The 14,603-nt window shown below is 45.1% G+C and overlaps 1 protein-coding gene across 7 annotated transcripts in view; it reads right to left on the reverse strand.

The window, feature by feature from the left end:
* The window catches only part of SIPA1L3 (signal induced proliferation associated 1 like 3), a 239,418-nt gene that overhangs the window by 176,536 nt on the left and 48,279 nt on the right, over positions 1 to 14,603 (reverse strand). For 2 of the 7 annotated variants that reach the window (XM_023245056.2, XM_045046368.1), the window contains exon 2: positions 9,450 to 9,533. The exons of the other annotated variants lie outside the window; for them this stretch is intronic. The gene's annotated coding sequence lies outside the window, so the exon portion shown is untranslated. The remainder of the gene's footprint in view (positions 1 to 9,449; positions 9,534 to 14,603) is intronic. 7 annotated transcript variants of the gene reach the window in all.

Raw genomic sequence — 14,603 nt, forward strand, 5'->3', positions numbered from 1 at the left:
CCAGATGCCAAAATCAGCCTCCCACAGCCCTTTCCTCCAAACACTCTCATGGATGGAAGAAAGTGGAGGCTTCAGGGAGCAAACTCAGGGCCTACAAACTTCTCCCATCACATTCTCAATCTTGTTCATCCAACTCAAGCCATGCCAGCCTCTTCTCTGTTCCTCCAACTTGCCAAACTCGTTCCTACTTCAGGGCCTTTGTACCTGCTGTCCTTTCTGCCAGGAACCCTCTTTTTTCAACTTTTTGCATGGCTGGCCCCTTTTCATCCTTCAAATCTCATATCAAATGTCACTTCCTTAGACAGGTGCTTCCTAACCCCACTAAGGTACCCCTCTCACTAATTGCTCATATCACACAGTATCTTCTTTTAGTTGAGTGTCTCACACAGAGCAGAAGCCCTCTAAATATTGCTGAATGAATACATGAATCTTTATTTCTAGTCAGTTTAAGGAAATGATGACTCTCTTCGGAAGGGTTCACCAGAACAACAGGCTCTAGTTTGCTAGAGTTGTAAACTCTATTTGTGGAGTATGGGACCAGCCATATTCCACAGCAACCAAAGAACAATAAAAACAACAAAAACAATTACAATAATATTAATGCAGCTTTAATGCACACTTACTATGTGCCAAGAACTGTACAAGGTGCTTCACTAGTTCAAGGCTCACTAATAAGCCTGTGATGAACTTGTTCTTCATTTTACGGAGACAGATACCAAGGCTTGAGAAAGTGATGTCACTTGCCCAAGGTCACAATTTAGTAAAGGAGCAAATGCAGCGCAGGGCCCTTAACCACTGCCCAGGCCACCCCTGCACAGGGCTTATGGCAGTGCTCCCTGAGACTGGAAAAACAGGGCATCTGAGAAAGTGACTCATTATTCTCAGGAGACTCAGCCCAGCTGTATCTTTCTCCCAGCTTCTCCCACAAAGAACACATAGTTGCTCACAACTCCACCAATCCCACCTCTATAACCAGATCTGTACTAAGCAAATTTGTTGATCAGAGTTGGGTATAAAATTTTATATTTTATATATAAAATACAAGATCATTGCTGGACAGCTGTTTTTGGCTGAAGTCACTGGTTGAACTGGATTGAACTTCACCTTCCCCTGGAATCGAGCTTGCTGTTACTCCACATACTTGAAGCTAAAACTCAATCACTCTTCTTGTTCACAACTCCCACATAAGGCCCACTAGCAATAGATAACTCTTACACATGTGCCTGTGAGACAGACACTTTACAATTCCAACTCTTTTAACCCTCACAGCCACCTCAGGGGTAGGTCCTATTATTATCCCCACTTCACAGATGAGAACGCTGAAGTCCCGAAAATGGCACTGCCTTGCAAGTAAGCTGCAGATTTGAACCTCAGCCCATGGCTCGAGTCTGCTTTCAGTCACTGCCCTCCACCTCTCTAAGTGCCTCTCTAACCCTGATTTGACATCTGCCCAGAAGATACTCCATGTAAGTTCTGTTTAGCTGTTCACTGTACCACGTGCATCATTTACTTACTCATTCATTCAGAAATGTTTTTAAAACCTATCGCATGGTCAGAATTGGGCTAAGAGATGTGGATGCAAGGTCCCCACCTTCCAAACATTTGGCTTAGGTGAACTAATGAATGAAAAAAAAAGTCTATGACATCTTAGTTAATTTTTTTAAAAATGTTTAATGTTTACTTATTTTTGAGAGAGTGAGTGCATGCACATGAGTGGGGGAGGGGCAGAGAGAGAGGGAGACAGAGAATTCGAAGCAGGCTCTGCACTGTCAGCACAAACCCTGACACAGGGCTCGATCCCATGAACCATGAGATCATGACATGAGCTGAAGCTGAATGCTCAACAGAACCACCCATGTGCCCCAGTAACACTGTACTTGATTTGAAAAGTTCAAAGCTTTCCCACTAACGTCAGGAACAAGGCAAGGATGCCCCTTCTCACCACTACTTTTCAACATCATGCTGGAAGTCCTAGCTAATGCAATAAGACAAGAAAAGGAAATAAAAGGTATACAGATTGGAAAGGAAGAAATAAAACTGTCTTTGTTCATAGATGACATGATCATAAGTGTAGAAAATCCTAAAGAATCAAATAAAAACCAAAAGAAAACACAAAGCTCCTGGAATAGTTGATTATAGCAAGGCTGTAGGATACAAGGTCAATATAAAAACTCAATTGCTTTCCTATATACCAGCAATGAAAAAGTGGAATTTGAAATTAAAAACTCAATACCTTGGTACATTGGCATCGCTCAAAATGAAATACTTAGGTATAAATCTAACAAAATATGTACAAGAGGAAAACTATAAAATTCTGATGGAAGATATCAAAGAACTAAATAAATGGAGAGATATTCTATGTTCATAAATAGTAAGATTCGGTGTTGTCAAGGTATCTGTTCTTTCCAGCCAGGTGTGGTGGCGCATGCCTGTAGTACTAGCTACTCGGGAGGCTGAGGCATGAGGATGCCCACTGGGTGTTAGCACTAAGTTCAGCATCAGTACAGTGACCTCCCAGGAGCAGGGGACCATTAGGTTGCCTAAGGAGGAGTGAATCAACCCAGGTTGGAAATGGAGCAGGGTCAAAATTCCTGTGCTAGTCAGTAGTGGGATCATGCCTGTGAACAGCCAGTGCCTTCAGCCTGGGCACCACAGTGAAACCTCATCTCAAAAAAAAAAAAAGAGATATCAGTTCTTTCCCACTTAATCTGTAGATTCAATGTAATCCCAGTGATTCTGAATATTGACAAAATGATTCTAAAGTTTACATGGAGAGCAAAAGCCCTAGAATAGCCAAAACAATATTGAAGAAGAAGAACAAAGTCAGAGGACTGATAATACCCAATTACAAATCTACAGTAGTTAAGGGACGCCTGGGTGGCTCTGTCAGTTAAGCATCCAACTTTGGCTCAGGTCATGATCTCATGGTTTGTGAGTTCGAGCCCTGAGTCGGGCTGTGTGCTGTCAGTTCAGAGCCTGGAACTTGCTTTGGATTCTGTGTCTCCCTCTCTCTCTGCCCCAACCCCACTCATGCTCTCTCAAAAAATAAATATTAAAAGAAAAATTAAACAACAACAACAAAAACCAAAGCTACAGTAGTTAACACAGTATAGTATTAGTAAAAGAACAGACAAATAGATTAATGGAACTGAATAGACCCACATAAGTACAGTCAACTGATCTTTGACAAAAGAGCAAAGATGACACATGGAGCAAAGATAATCTTTTAGACAAATGGTGCTGGAACTGAACATCCACATGCAGAAAAACAAATCTAGACACAGACCTTACATCTTTTGCAAAAGTTAATGCAAAATGGACCGTTCACAGACTTAAATGTAAAACAAAAAATCCTAAAACTCCTAGAAGATAACACAGGGGAAAACCTAGATGACCTTGGGTATAGTGATCATTTTTTAGATACAACACCAAAGGCATAATCCATGAAAAAAAGAGTTGAGAAACTGGGCTTCACTAAAATTCAAAACTTCTGCTCTGTTAAAGAGAATGTCAAGAGAATGAGAAGACAAGCCACAGATTATGAGAAAATATTTGCAAAAGATTTAAAAAATGGGCCAAATATCTTTTTTTAATTTATTTTTTTACGTTTATTTATTTTTGATAGAGAGAGACAGAGCACAAGTCGGGGAGGGGCAGAGAGAGAAGGACACAGAATCCAAATCAGGCTCCATGCTCCAAGCTGTCAGCAAAGAGCCTGACGTGGGACTCGAACTCACTAACCATGAGACCACGACCTGAACCAAAGTCGGACGCTTAACTGACTGAGCCACCCAGGCACCCCTAATGGGCCAAATATCTTAACAGACATTTCACCAAAGAAGATACACAGATGACAAACAAGCATATGAAAAGATGCTCCACATTATATTCAACAGGGAAATGCAAATTAAAACAAGAGGGGCACCTGGTTAGCTCAGTCAGTAGAGTATGTGACTCTCAGGGTCATGAGTTCAAGTCCCATGATGAGCAAACAGCTTACTTAGAAACAACAACAGCGAGCTACCACCACACACCTTGTAGAATGGCCAAATCCAGAACACTGACACCAAATGCTTGTGAGGATGTGGGAAAACAGGAACTCCCATTCACTGCTAATGGTAATGCAAAATGGTACAGCCACTTTGGAAGACAATTTGGTGGTTTCTTATAAAAGTAAACATACTCTTAACATTCGATCTAGCAATCATGCTCCTTGGTATTTACCCAAAGGAGTTAGAAATTTCTGTTCATGTAAAAACCTGCAGAGATGTGTGTAGCAACTTTACTCATAATTTCCAAAAGCTGGAAGTAACCAAGACGTCCTTCAGTAGATGAACGGATAAACTCTGGTACATCCAAACAGTGGAATATTACTCACGCCGTAAAAAGACATAGAGAAACCTTAAGTGTATTTACTAAGTGAAAGAAGCCAATCTGGAAAGGCTACATACTGTATTATTCCAATCATACAACATCCTGGGAAAGGCAAAACAATGGAGGCAGCAAAGAGATTGGTGATTGCCAGGGGTTAGGAGGAGGAAAGGATGAACTGGTGGAGCACACAGGATTTTTAGGGCAGTGAAACTACTCTGTATGGTACTACAATGGTGGGTATGTGTCATTATACATTTGTCCAAACTCACGGAATGTACCCCAAGAGTCTGTAAACTATGAACTCTGGGTGATGACGCCATGTCTCTGTAGGTTCATCAATTGTAATAATGTACCACTTTGGTGGATGATGTTGATAACAGGGGAGGTCCATGCATGGGTGGGGTAAGTATGCACCCCCATACCGTGCATGGGTAGGGGGTATCCTCCATTGTGCTATGAATCTGAAAGTGCTCTGAAAAGCAAACACTATTAAAAAAAAAAATCAGGCTAGGGGCACCTGGGTGGCTCAGTTGGGTAAGGATCTGACTTCGGCTCAGGTCACGATCTCATGTTTCAGGAGTTCTAGTCCCGCATTGGGCTCTCTCTTGTCAGCAGAGAACCAGCTTCAGATCCTCTGTCCCCTCTCTCTCTGCCCCTCCCTGGCTCATTCATATTCTCTCTCTCTCTCTCTCTCTCTCTCTCTCTCTCTCTCCCCCCACCCCTCTTTCTCTCAAAATAAATAAATACTAAAAAAAAAAATTAGGCTAACAAAATAAGCCATCAATAAAAAGGTGCATGTTATTCTGAAATACCAGATATTCAATTTAAAAAAAATGAACATTATGAAAAGTAAGGGTTTTATTTTGATTTTTTTAAGTTTATTTATTTTGAGAGAGAGAACAAGAGCTCAAGCTGGAGAGGGGCAGAGAAGGTGAGAATTCCAAGCAGGCTCCACACTGTCAGTACAGCACCTGACACAGGGCTCAATCCCACGAATTGTAAGATTACTACCTGAACTGAAACCAAGAGTCAGACACCCAAACAACTGAGCCACCCAGGAACCCAGTTTTTTGTTTTTTTTGTTTTTTTTAATCAAGACTTGCTTTTTCACATGTCTGTAATGGGCCTAATGCAGACCCATCTCTTGGGGCTGCTGAGAGGGTTAACTGAGTTAACCAAGCACCTGCAATGCCTGTCACATGGTCGGTGCACAGTGTTACTTATTGTTATCTCCAGCACCCTGGACAGTGCCCTGACACACAGTAGGCACTCCCTGGCCCAAGGGGGCCCAGCCACCTGCAAAAAGAGGCCCAGCCCAAGGGAGGTGATGACCTGGAAGGCCTCTAGGAGCCAATGGGATGGTCCTCTAGGCAAACAGGCAAGTAGGTAAACAGACCTGCACGGAAAAAAAACCGGTTCTACAGCCTTTCTCCAGCTGCTCTAGGCACTCTTCCCCAGAGCCTGCCTCTCCACTTTGATCTAGGAGGTATAATTGTTGCCCTGATTAGACGGATACAACTCAAGGGGCTTTAGAACTGTGTCCCTCACAAACTTTCCTCCAGCACTTCAGGTTGGAAGCCAGGAGTTCTGCCACAATCCAGGGGTCACTTTCTGCAAATCAACCCCAACAATGTGGACGTGTGTCATATGCTGGGAGGAGAGCCCCTCCTGATGGTTAGACTTGCAAATACTTACGGAGCACCCCTGTGATAGCGCATTTCTATTCTACTGGGAGAGACAATTAGGAAAATTCTAGATTTCCCAGCCGTCCTTGCAGTTAAGGGCAGTCACGTGGTTTTATATGGCCCATGACATATAAAGAGAAGTCTAGTGGAATTACCATTCTTGACAATCCTTTGCTCCAGGTATTTGTAGAAGGGTGTTTTTTGGAAGTGGTGAGGTGTTAATGGTAACAAAGGGCACTGTTTCCCTGAAATGATGGTGGCACTGCTATCACTGACATTAAGTTCCCCAGAGTCTAATGTAGAGACTCTAACGGAAAGCAGAGTGTGTGCAGTAACAATAATAATAATAATAATAATAATAGCTGGCATCCACTGATGTCACTACTTGCATGCACTATTTTAAGTGCAATACAAATGTTAACTCCTTTCCTCCTCAGCAAAGAACCAAGACGCAGGGGTTACGTTACTTGCCCAACGTAGACAGTAACTGGCAGAGAGGGGTTATCAGTATCCAGGTGATCAGGCTCCCAAATCAAAAGTCTTCATTGTGAGCTATGTTAAGTGTGAGCCCAAGTCAAGCCTATAAAAATAAATGAAGCCCTCATTACCACATATTGAGCATTTACTATGTAGCAACCTCGGAACTGAGCACGGTGTGTGTGTCACCCTCCAAAAACCCCTGTGGTTGGCATCGTGACTGTGTCTACCGAAAAGACGAGAGGTGATGGACTTGTCCTGTGTCACATGATTGGTAAGGACCCTTGAGGCCAGAGGCACAGGCCTGCAAACCACTAGATACTAGATCACAACTCCTAGGAAGAGCTTACAAGAGAAATTTTCTTTCGTTATCAACCACAGTCAATAACCTGATCTCAAGGACACTCTTGGCCTCTCCTTTGCCACACGTGATAAAGGCCACATGCACTTGGCCACAGAGAAAAGCAGGGCATGTAAGGAAACAGAGCAGAACCTCACACCCAGGTGCTCCTAGAATCAAGGCCACAGTTCCTCCCTCGACCTTCAGGCCCTGGCAGACAGAACAGGGCCCTCCTCTTTGCTTTAACTCACAGGCCCTCCCTCTGCCTGGAGGAAGCCACGCTCCCCAGGACCTCCACACATGCTGTTCATGCTGTTTTCTCAATACATGCTCTTCCTCAATACACACCTTTCTCTCTCCCCTAATTAACCCCTAGTGTTCAACCACTGGACTGGATAAACAGAGATTTAAAAAAAAGAAACAAAAAACTGCAAAGTGTAGAATAGGGTGTTAGCTACATTTTGTATAAGGAAAAGGGGTATAAAAATAGATTATCAGTATTTGCATTAAAACACTTTAGAAGGATATGCAAAAACTAATACAAATGATTGCTTAAGGGGTGGAGGAACAAGGCAAGCAGGAAAAGGAGTAGCAGGGAAAGACCTGTCACTGTGTGTCCACACACACATACACACACACAGGTGGACTTTTCAAGCATATAAATGCATGGCCTAATTTTTAAAAAGGGTCACAAGTAAAAACAAAGCAGGAGTAATGGACAGAGAGGGTCAGAGAAGGCACCGGAATGCATCCTTGGGTGGGACTGCCTGAGAATGTCTGACTCCCCCACGTGCCTGTGGATTCCCGAGCGCAGGCCCAGACCTGCTGTGGCTGCCAGCCGGGAGCCTGCCACGCAGCTGGTGCCCAAGAAACGCTTAGGGTGAGCGTGAGTGGATGCACCAACCAACCCACCTCCTGCCGCACACCTGGGCTTGGCCCACAATTTGCAGCCCAGCTGTCTCCATGAAACAAATGGGTGAGGGGGAAGGGAACACAGTCACCTTGCAAGGAAAGTGCTCTACGACACACTATTGAAGGAAAGCGTGTGGTGCAAGGATCAGTAAACCCTTTCCGCAGAGCCCCCAGAGAGTAAATACTTTAAGTCTGGGGGCCATGTGCTCTCTGTCGCAACTGCTCACCTCTGCTGTCGGTGTGGACGCAGCCACACACCATACATAACCAAAGGAGCTTGGCTGTGTTTCAGTAAAACTTTATTCATGGATGCGGAAGCCCAAAGGCCGTGTGATTTCACACGTCATGAAATGTTCTTTTGATTTTTTTTCAACCGTTAAAAATGTAAAAGTGTAAAAGCCTGGGTCCTACAGAAACAGGCAGTGGAGCCAAATATGGCCCGTGGACTGTGGCCTGCTGCCCTCGGTGTTGATGAGAGTCTGGCCAGCATTTATACAGTAGTCGTACATACACAGAGACTTTCTGAAAGGAGACAGGCCACAGTGGCTGCTTCTGCTTCTGTGACTGCTTCAGGGGAAGGAAGAAAGTTGATTTTATTTTTCACTGAGGTACCGTGTGCAAATTAATGAAATACTGTTTTAAACTCAGTACTACGGAGAGAAAGGAGACTGTATGGTGTGAAGAGCCTAAACTCTGGAGTGAGAGACCGTGGCCAGAATACCAACTCTCTTCCTCACTGGCTGGGAACCCAAAAGGTATTTTTCCTCCCTGAGTCTCAGCGCCATGGGGATCATGTTAATACTGCCCTCATGGGACGTAATGAGGATTCCATGGGTTAATCCCTTTGAACAGTGTCAGGCACCTGGAAAGTGCTAGCTATTATTATCTTTCTTATTAAGAGTCTTTTTTGTGGAGAAAAGCCATTCTCTGAAGGGAAGCCTGAAACGTAACCGCGGCTATGAAACTCCCCTTGAGAGCCCGCCCAGGCCCACAGTGAGTCATCCAACTGTTCACATAATAGATGCCTTGTGACGTGAGGAAGTTCATTTGTATTAGCAACCGCATTCCACAGAGATGCATCCTGGAGCCACGTCTACACATCCTGTTCCACAGAAAAGGCAGCCAGCTCCCCAATTCTGGGTCTGTCCCCAACCATCACACTGGGTGGGCTGCAGGGCTACACACCTAGGAGATCATTCAGTGGCCATTTATTAAACATCTACTGTGTGCGAGAACATGCAGGCACATGCCCCTCTGCACTTTACCTGGAAGCTGCAGGTGCAACCATGAGCTTCTTTTAAAATCAGTGGTGGCTATAGAGAGTAGATGCTTTGGTTGTGTGCTCCCGTAAACTTCTTGCATTTTCCTGTGTGTCTGTTCATTCAAGAATTATTTACTGGGGGTGGGGGGCGCCTGTGTGGCTGAGTCAGTTGAGCATCCGACTTTGGCTCAGGTCATGACCTTGCAGTCCATGGGTTCGAGCCCATGTCAGGCTCTGTGCTGACAGCTTGGAGCCTGGAGCCTGTTTCAGATTCTGTGTCTCCCTCTCTCTCTGCCCCTCCCCCGCTGGTCCTCTCTCTCTCGCTCGCTCTCAATAAATAAATAAATAAATAAATAAATAAATAAATAAACTTAAAACAAAAAAAGAACTATTTACTGACCTCCTAAGGACCAAGTGTTGTTCTAGGCACTTGGTCTTAACCAGGATCCTCATTCTCCAGCTCTTTCCCTCTGAACTTCGAGACCTGTCAGGAAGATACCTTGTGTTACCACTGTCTCCTCTGTGTCCTCTGTGCTCAGCACAGGCCATGGCACAAAACAGGCAAGTAACCAGGGGCCTGGGGGTAGGGCAGTGGGCAGCCAGCATGGCGAATCACAGGCCCCGCCCAGCCACATGATCCAAGCTGGGCCAATCAGCTGCTCTTCCTCAGGAATGTGAATTCCAAGCTGCTGATAAAAATAACACTAATGCTACTAATAACGTACTCACGACACAAATAACAAAATAATGATAATAATAACAGGAATAAAATAAAAATAGTGGCTTTTATCTAGCCACATACTCTACTCAGCACTGTTTTAAAAGTCCCAAGTGTCACCTTACAGGGTCCTCGCAGGAACTCTACGTTTATCCCTTTCAGCTGACAAACCGAGGCACAGAAAGACTGGGAAACTTGTGAAGCAGCAGTGAGGTTGGGATTCACGCCAGCTACAGTCTTCACTGCCACCTCACCGCCTCCTCCTCTGCCAGGACAGCCCTGAAGACGTGGCCCCGAATACCTGCCTCAAGATGCCCCAGGGCTGCCTGACCCCAGTCTTACTTCTAGTGCACGTGTCCAGGCTGGTTTCTATTGCCTGCAACCCAAGAACCCTGACTGATAAACCAGGACTATTTACTTGGTTTCACACCTGCCAGTGAGCCGGCACTGCTTCCCAGTGCCACAGGGTGGGGGCAGCTTGTGAACATTGTAGGAGGTGGAACTGGTGGCCGGGGCATTCACGGGCAGCCTGCACCTACACACGCAGCCATATTTCCATGTAGGGAAGGAAATCCAACAGGAGCAGGAGGGAGAGCAAAAGAGCTACGTTAGTGGATGCCGTCCCCAGAGGACCACTGCCGGCACTTTGGGTGGAACAATCCTGCGCTACGACATCAGTCTTCTGCATCGCAGGAAATTTAACATTCTTGGCCCCCATGTTACCGTGAGACCAAACGGCTCCACACATTTCTGAATGCCTCCCGGGGGGTGGTATCCAGTGGTTGCGTCTCACACCCCCACACCATGTCTGGTAGCCCACCTGTCAAGCACTTTCCTAACTTGGATTCTGGTTTTCTATTAGCTGTTTTTAAGTCCCACAACATAAAAGGTTTAATCACTTAATACCCACAGAGCCCCTGCTGCATGCCTGGAGCAGCTCTAGAGGTCTTGTCTACAATATTCAATTACCCCTCACAGGAACCAACGCAGTGGACACCATGACCAAAGTCGCTGCTCCCATCTTAAAGATGAGGAAACCGACTTGCTGGGGGAGTGGGGGGTGGGGGGGGAGGGGGTGGGCGGAGCCTTGACAGCAGGCATTCTCCTCAGAGTCCAGTGGGAGTTGGCAGGTTACGACCAGTACTTAGGCCTTTCAACTTCACCCTGGAGGTGGTCTGCTTCCCCTCTGCCCAGATGCTGCCCTCTCGGCCTCAGGGCTCTGCACAGACACACACCTTCTCACGAAGCCCCCTCGCCACCTTCCCCGACCCCCGGGTCTGGCCCTTTGCTCCACACATTAATACGCCCTCCAAATTCCCTATATTTCCACTTTATGGTATTTATCACGGTGGCAATCAATGTGTGTGAAGTTATTTGTTTAGTGTCTAAATCCTCTGCCTCCCTTCCAGATCGTCAATTTCATGAGGGCAAGGACTTGCTTAATGATGTACCTGTGTGTCCCCGGCACCTGGTACGCGCCGTAAATATGTGCTTAGTAACAAATCAACTGCTTTTTTTTAAAAATTCATGTTTAAAACTAGGACAGTAAAACACTGGCTCTTAAAACCTGAAACCAGGCTGAGGGCTGGCCTAGAATTGATAGAGAAAGAGATCAGTAGTCACTTGAGCTTTTACATGGTGGCGCTAAGGAGGGGGGAGATGTACCACTGCGATGGCACAATTATGGAAACTCAAAAGTCATCATTAAAAATAAATACTGGGGAAACAAAGGCATGAAAGTAAACACACATTCTTCTGTCCAGAATTTCAAGCCTCTACTCCTGCACTTTACCTTCCCCCTCTCCTTCCTCCTAAGGTAAATTAAAAGCACAGGCCACAAGTGGACCCTCTGGGGACAAATCCTACCTCTACCACAAATAAACAAACATGATCTTGAGCGGGTCAATTAATCCCTGTGCATCAGGAAAATGGTGACACAGCAGGGTCCAGCTCTCAAGGTTGCTGTAAAATGAATTCATCCATGCACCCTGCCAGGTATACAGTAAGTGATCAATAAAGACCAGCTGTTACCATTATTATCATCAGTATCACTGCTCTTCAACCCCTACAACCAAGACCATGGGGAGGTCACTTTGCCAATGGGCCATACGTGTCCTGCAATTTCCTACCTCTGTACCCCCAAGCTGCCCACTCTCTTTGTTGCTAACTTTCTTGGATTCTGAGCTGATAAATCAGTCCCCATCTGCCTTGGGTGATCTAAGATGAGTTCTGACACTTAGAATCAAGCATTCCAATACAATACCAACATTTGGTCATTTGAGAAGCCAACCACACATCTATGGCACAGCAAAAAGGTACAAAGAGGTTGCATCAAATGTTTACCTCACACATATTCAATGATGCACCTGACCCCCTCAATCCTCTCACCCCCTAAAAAAGGACAAATAATTTAAATAGCACAGATGTCCACTATTCCACTTCATGAGCATTTGTTCTGGTGTGAATGTGAGATGAGAGTCAAGCATATGTTTTCCCTCAGGCAAGCTCAGTTCATCATGGAGCAGCTTGCCCCTCTGAGTAGCATCTAGTGTTTCAAAAAGCACATTTTTCATACAACGTGGCCTCTAAAGGCAAACTCCTTTGGCAGGTGCTTCTCAGAAGAAAGAACAGACCTCAGAAAGAAACTGGCTGCATGGGGTATAGTGTAATATTGACTTCTTCTCCCAATACCCATTCTCCCTTTCCCTTTAATAACTGAACTCCTGCATTTAGCCAGGCACATGGCTGATGTGAATGAAGACTATAGTTCCCAGCCTCCCTTGCAGCAATTTGGTCACCTGACCAAATTCAGGCCAATGAGATGGGAGTGGAAGAGGTGTGTATGACTTCTGGTCACCCCTTTGAAGCGTGGTAGAATTCAGGAACTGAACTCCGGTAATTTAGAGGGGTAGATGGAGATGACCTCTTTACTTTCACTTTTGAGAAGTAGATGTCAGAAAGTCCCTGGCACACCAACATTAAGAACCTCTGCCTTGTTCTTCAAAAAGTTAAAACATAGTCACCACATGGCCCATCAATTCCACTTTTAGGTATACATCTAAGAAAACAGAAGAATACGTTCACATAAAAATTTATACATAAATGAAAGTTCACACTTCATTCAGAAGAGCCAAAAAGCGGAAATAATCCAAAGGTCCATCAGCTGATGAATGGAGAAGCAAAATGTGGTACACCCCTACAAAGGAATGCTCAGCCATAGAAAGAAATGAAGTACTGGCCATCATTATGCTGAGTGAAAGAAGCCAGACACAAAAGGCCTGATATTGCATTATTCAGTTTACATGAAAGGTCCAGAACAGGCAAATCCATGGAGACAGAAAGTAGATTAGTGGTTGCCAGGGGTTGGGAGGAGGGGGAAAGGGGGAGTGAATAGGTTCTGGGTTTCTTTGGGGGGTAATGAAAACGTTCTGCAATTTGATTGTGATGATAGGGCACAACCTTGTGAATACACTGAGAACTACTGAATTGTACACTCAAAAGGGTAAATTTTGTATGAATTTTAGGTAAAAAAAAAAAAAAAATGTCCTGCCTTAAGACTAAAGGAGGCTCTGTCTTCTCTCACATCCTCCCTTCCCCTGGGCTGGAATGCCCATGACGGTGGGGAGTCATCCTGGACCACGCAGATGAGGGCAACATCCCGGGAATGGGGAGTGACAAACTGGCAAGCCCCCAACACTGCGAAGCCGCCGTGTCAGCCCCGGGCTGCTCACTCTCAAACTGTTTCACGAGCAACAAATTAACTGCTCTCTCATTTACACCACTACTATTCTGGGTCTGTTACAGCAGCCAAATCTATTATTTTACTAATGCTCGACATCTTAAGGAAAGGTTAAAGGTGGTCTCACTCTACAGTATTTCTGCTTTACCTGATGACTGCCCAAATTAACTCTTCCATAAGATACACCCCCACATCCTTGAGCGTTCCCACACCTGCCTTCTGCCAGGGAAGAAAATTGGTGACCTCTTCACTCTGCACTAAGAGGCTGACTGTGGCTTTAGGAGAGAAGGGGGTGACCTGGAACAAGGCTTCCATCCTTGACAAGAATCTCCTCGCAGAGATTCTGAAGTGTAAGCAGCATGGTCAAAACACTTGACCTTAGCTTTCCACTCCCTGGCCTCCTCAGATATAAGATGACTAACAGACTAATTAAAAACATGTGTTAACTGTCATACTCCAGTGAACGTGAAGTTTTCATTGTTAGGAGATGTAGGTGAGAGGTCAACTGGGCCCAAGGCTCTAAAAGGAAGTTCTGGGCATCATTACTGCCAACAGGCCTACAAAAATATGGCTGAAGCATGCATTTCAGTTAATCAACTAGTAAAACTTCCCCTTCAGGTTTTTAATACTTCCGGCTAGTCATTATTCCCTGCTCCAGTTCAGTGACAGGCTAGCAGTAATTTTAAATGAGTAAACCATTCCAATTCAACCACATTCATTTTTTTTTTTCAACGTTTTTATTTATTTTTGGGACAGAGAGAGACAGCGCATGAACGGGGGAGGGGCAGAGAGAGAGGGAGACACAGAATCGGAAACAGGCTCCAGGCTCCGAGCCATCAGCCCAGAGCCCGACGCGGGGCTCGAACTCACGGACCGCGAGATCGTGACCTGGCTGAAGTCGGACGCTTAACCGACTGCGCCACCCAGGCGCCCCAACCACATTCATTTAATAAACCTTTTTGTTTTTTTGTTTTTTTGGGGTTTTTTTGAGCACCTATTCTGTATCGGGGACGCAATGGGAGGGAATATAAATAGGCCTGGGCTTGACCTTCCTGTGGGGAAGACAGACATTAAACATGTAAAGGTAAACATGATGT

Source organism: Felis catus, chromosome E2, assembly GCF_018350175.1.
Source record: "Felis catus isolate Fca126 chromosome E2, F.catus_Fca126_mat1.0, whole genome shotgun sequence".
Taxonomy (NCBI): Eukaryota; Metazoa; Chordata; class Mammalia; order Carnivora; family Felidae; genus Felis; species Felis catus.